Below are 6,000 nucleotides of genomic sequence, written 5' to 3'. Positions count from 1 at the left end.
ATTTTGGGGATAAGAAGGAGCAAGGCATGGAACAGGAGGAAATCAGTGAAGTCAGAACTCCTGCACCAAAAGCTTCAAAGGAAAATACAAGCTGGTTACAGGCCATAGAGGACCTTAAGAAGCAGATAAGAGAAGTGGAGGAAAAATTGGGAAGAGAAATGAGAACAATGCAAGAAAATTATTAAATGAGAGTCAACAGCCTGACTGAAGAAAATAATACCTTAAAAAACAGACTGACTCAAATGGCAAAGGAGGCTCAGAAAGGCAATGAGGAGAAGAATGCCTTAAAAAGTCGAATTTGCCAGATGGAAAAAGAATCTCAAAAGCTCACTGAGGAGAATCATTGCTTCAGAATTAGATTGGAGCAAATGGAAGCTAACGACTTTATGAGAAATCAAGATGCTGTTAAACAGATCCAAACAAATGAAAGAATAGAAGGCAATGTGAAATATCTCATGGGAAAAACCACTGACCTGGAAAATAGATCCAGGAGAGATAATTTAAAAATTATTGGACTGCCTGAGAGCCATGACCAAAGTAAGAGCCTGGAAAACATCCTCCAGGAAGTTCTCAAAGAAAACTGCCCTGATGTTTTAGAACCAGAGGGCAAAATAGAGGTTGAAAGAATCCACCGATCACCTCCTGAAAAAGATCCCAAAAAGAAAACTCCTAGGAATATTATAGCCAGGTTCCAGAATTCCCAGATTAAGGAGAGAATATTACAAGCAGCCAGGAAGAAACAATTTGAATATTGTGGAAACACAATCAGGATAACCCAGGATCTGGCAGCTTCTACACTGAGGGATAGAAGGGCCTGGAATGTGATATTCCAGAGGTCAAGGGAACTGGGATTAAAACCAAGAGTCACCTACCCAGAAAAACTGAGTATCATGTTTCAGGGGAAAATATGGTTATTCAGTGGAATACAGGACTTTCAAGCATTCTTGCTGAAAAAACCAGAGTTGAATAGAAAATTTGACATTCAGATACAAGAAGCAAGAGAAGCATGAGAAGGTAAACAGGGAAAAGAAATCATAAGGAACTTATCAAAGTTGAACTATTTTTTTTTTTTTGGAGCAATCGGGGTTGAGTGGCTTGCTCAGGGTTGCACGGCCAGTTGTTGTTTCTGGGTGTGGTGCTGGGTGTCTGGGCCCGGATTTGATCTGGGTCGTCCCGGCACTGGGGCCGGTGCTCTTGCTTGCTGAGCCACCTGGCCAAAGCTGAACTACTAACATTCCTACATGGAAAAACAATAATTGTAACTTATGAAACTTTTCTCAATAGTTGAAGGGTTTAGAAATATACATATTATATATATATATATATATATATATATATATATATCTTTATATGAGGGTATGCAGGCATATGAATACATATGTGAATGTGTGTATATATGTTTACAGGTATACATAGATAGAGGGCACGGGACCAATTTAACAGGAAGGGATGATACTTAAAAGGTGAAATTAAGAGGTGAGAGGAATATAATGAGAGGAGATGGGGAGAGACAGAGTGGGGCAACTATCTCATACAGAAGAGGCAAGGGAAAATGGTTACAATGGAGGGGAAGAATAGGAAGGCAAAAGGGAATGGGTCAACCTTATTCCTATTGAATCTGGCTTGAGGAGGGAGGGAAATACACACTAAATAGGGAATCTCACCCTCCAGGAGAATAGGGGGGAAGGGGATGTGAGGGGGGATAATGGAAGGGAGGGCAGGCTGGGGGGGAGGGAAGTTGGAAGCACCCACTTTTGAAAAGGGACAGGATCAAAGTAGAGAATAGAACAAGTGGGAGGTGGGATAGGAGGGAGGGAAATATAGTCAGTCTTCTACAATACATCTACTATGTTATTGTTTTGCATTAGCCGCACATGTACAACCTATACTGAACTGCTTGTCTCCCCAGTGGGGGTGGGTGGCAGGGGGGGGAAGGGAATGAATCTGGAATTGAAAGTTTTAAAATCAAATATTCAAATATATGTATATATATATATATATGCGTGTGTGTGTGTGTGTATACTATTATTAATACCATCTTACATGTTATTAAGAAAAAAAAAGATATACAGGCACTGAGGCATAGAGATCCACTGGAAAAGTTGAAACAGGTATGGGAGAAAATATGGGAGAGAGCAGATCGGAGGTGGGGATATCCTGTGGGACTGCTGTTTTGGGGGGATGGGTGGGGGAAAAACGGGGAGAAAATTTGTAACTCAAAATCACGGAAACGAATGATGTAAATCAGAAGCTAATAAAGCATTAAAAAAAAAAGATTTCATTCTTCAGGACACTATTCAGTGTAAGGCAACTGGAACCAGAATTATAGTTAGCAATGGATCTGATTATGGTGAAGGAGGTGGGGTAGAGTTGTCTTATGAAGTAGTTCATAGCTATGAACCTTAATACTCCAAAATTCATGAGTATTTACAATATTTTATCCTGTCTGAGGATCCATGGTTCAACAATGATGGCTTGCTACAGGTGGTCTCAATACTAGGGGTCTTTAATTTTATACGTTCTCTTTTCCTTTAACAAACAATTTATTTCCTTTGTTCTCTGCCAGATATCATATCTTTCAAACTCCTTTATTATCCTATCACATAAGGCCTTGTGCATACATTCAAATGTTTCTCTCCCAATGTTTACTATGCCATGTGTGATTTGAGTATTTTGAAAGAACTTGTATTGAAAAAAAAAGTCATTACTCAGTGGCTCCATGAATAGGCTGGAAATATCACAGGAAACACATATGTTAATTGATGATAAACTACTTAAAGACAGATGTTTAGTGATGTTGAACTGACTTAATGGACCCTCAAAAGTAGAGCTGAAAAAAGTTGATACAACCCTCCTAACTTTTTCATCTCGAAGGACAAGTCCCTTAATATTTATTTCAAATAACTTTTCACAGTTATTTCCTCCCCTCATTCCCATTGTACTCTCAATGTTTCCCATCTGTGATAGAATTGAATTTTTCCTACCTTGCCATAAATTATCTGCTATACTAAGCAGAATTTTTCTGCTATCTTCTGCCACCAATAATTACTTGTATTATCTAGAGCAATAGTGACCTGCTTTAAAATATTTATCTATTCCAGTTTGTCCCCAGTGCTGTCATTTCAGTGACATGACAACAGAAATTAAAGTTCCAATGTAAAATCTGCTAAGTTCACTTCAAGGGTTCAATTAAAACTTTACCCACCTATAGGACCTCAGAATACCGTAATTATTGCCAGGTAAATGCTGAAAATGTCCAAACATTTCAAAATCCTCAGAAATAAATAAATAGAAGGAAATCAGAATCTCTATGGAAATACCCATTTTCTGTAGTTAAAATTACTAATGTAGGGGCAGCTAGGTGGTGCAGTGTTAGAGCACTGGCCCTGGAGTCAGGAGGACCAGAGTTCAAATCCAGCCTCAGACACTTAACACTTACTAGCTGTGTGACCTTGGGCAAGTCACTTAACCCCAATTGCCCTGCCTTCCCCTCTCCAAAAATAAAAATATTAATGTAACTAACTGCCCAAGACTTTAAGAGTGACATAGTTGAAAGGATATCCTTATGATCCTATGCTTACTTTTATGTGTGTCCCCTGTGTTCGTGGCTGGGCTATAATAAAATAAGATGATAAGACATTATGGCTATTGAAATCATCTCCCCATCAAATACAGATTCACTTCACAGAGCTTTTATTTCCCCTTTAAACTCAATAGATAGTTACTACTTAACTCATCTCGATAAGCTAAAATTTAACATTTAAAATTTAAAATTATGGGTCTAGGCTTCATTATACTGGTTCTTGCTCTTTGGCTGATTCACAAAGGGAGTTCCTTAAAATTACTTTAGTAAAGCCAATAGTAAGGAAGTAGAAATTATTAGGTAAAAGAATATTTGAGATTCTGTAAATTTCTCTTTTGCTACATGTACTGTCCCTCGCTCATCTCTTTTGAGATATTATCACAAAGAAAGTTGAGTTACATACTAGAGTACCAAGATTTCTCAGATTACATAAGGGACTGCAGAGGATGCCTTGAGTACCCTTGAAATATCTACTTTCTGTTTAGCTTACTTCTGTTTAGTAAAAAGCTTAAAAAGGAACCACTAGGAGCTATAAGCTTTTTTAAAGGAGATTATAAGTAACTATTGGGGGTGGGGTCAGGGCTCTCACAACTACTTATATCATTTATATAATGGAACAGGTTTAGAGATGTGCCTGGGGAATTGAGGTTACCCCTATAAAGGCACATTTTTCTTTATCTCCAGCCCACAGCAGTGTCTTGCACATAACATGGGTTTAATAAGTGTTTGCTGCCTTTCTGTAACCAAGAAATGGATAACCCCATTTCATGCCCAGTTTAACCATTAAAAGCAAGTCACCTAATTTGATGGCATAGAGCTTACTTCACAGAAAGATAATGGAGACTAGCTGTACCAGATCTAAAACTGTATTATAAAGCAGCAATCATCAAAACTGTTTGGTGCTGACTAAGAAATAAAGTAGTGGATCAATGAAATAAGTTAGGTACACAAGGCACAATAGTCGATGACAATAGTAATCTACTGTTTGATAAACCCAAAGACAGAACTCACTATTTGACAAAAACTCCTGGGAAAACTGGAAAATAGTAGGGCAGAAACTAAGCATAGACCAACATATTACACTGTATACCAAGATAAGATCAAATGGGTACACGAGTTAGACATAAAGGTTGATACCATAAGCAAATTAGGAGAGCAAAGAATAGTTTACCAATCAGATCTATGGAAAAGGGAAGAATTTATGAGCAAACAGGAGATAGAGAACATTAAAAAAATTTAATCCACATAATTTTGATTACATTAAATTAAAAAGTTTTTGCACAAACAAAGCCAATGCAACCAAGATTAGAAGGGAAGCAGAAAGCTGGGGAAAAATTTTTATAGCCAGTGTCTCTGATAAAGGACTCATTTCTAAAATATATAGAGAACTGAGTCAAATTAACAAAAATACAAGTCATTTCTCAATTGATAAATGGTCAAAGGAGATGAACTTTTCAGAGGAAGAAATTTAAGCTATGATCATATGAAAAAATGCTCTAAATCACAATTGATTAGAGAAATGCAAATTAAAACAACTCTGAGGTACCACCTCACACCTAGGAGAGTGGCTAATATGACAAAAAAAGAAAATGACAAATGCTGGAGAGGATGTGGAAAAATTGGAATACTAATGCATTGTTGGTGGAGTTGTGAACTGATCCAACCATTCTGAAGAATGGTTTGGAACTATGCCTAAAGGGCTATAAAAACGTGTATATCCTCTGACCCAGCAATACAACTTCTAGGGCTGTATCCCAAAGAGATCATAAAAAAGGGAAAAGGACCCATATGTACAAAAATATTTCTAGCAGCTCTTTTTGTAATGGCCAAGAATTACAAATTGAGAGGATGCCCAGCAGTTGTGAAATGGCTGAACAAGTTGTGGTATATGAATGTAATGGAATACTATTGTGCTATAAAAGAAATGATGGGGCGGCTAGGTGGCGCAGTGAATAGAGCACCAGCCCTGGAGTCAGGAGGACCTGAGTTCAAATCTGGCCTCAGACACTTAACACAAAAACTAGTCATGTGACCTTGGGCAAGTCACTTAACCCCAATTCCCCTCCCAAAAGCAAAAATAAAATAAATGATGAGCAGGCAGACATCCGAAAAACCTGGAAAGACTTATATGAACTGATGCTGAGGGAAATGAGCAGAAACAAGAGAACATTGTACTCAATAACAACCACATTGTACAATGACTAAGTTTGATAGAGCTAGCTCTTCTCAGCAATGCAAAGATCTAAGACAACTCCAAAAGACTCATGATGGAAAATGCTATCCATATCCAGAAAGAAATGCAGATCAAAGTATACTATTTGCTCTTTCCCTTTTTTTGTTTTTTGTTTTCTTTCTCATGGTTCCTCCCATTCATTCTAATTCTTCTTTGCAACATGACTAATGTGAAAATATGTTTA

The sequence above is a fragment of the Petaurus breviceps genome, unplaced genomic scaffold, assembly GCF_028583685.1.
Source record: "Petaurus breviceps papuanus isolate PSGF00001 unplaced genomic scaffold, PetGlider_PUasm1.0 90919, whole genome shotgun sequence".
NCBI classification, from domain to species: domain Eukaryota; kingdom Metazoa; phylum Chordata; class Mammalia; order Diprotodontia; family Petauridae; genus Petaurus; species Petaurus breviceps.
Note: the sequence above shows the minus strand (reverse complement) of the source record.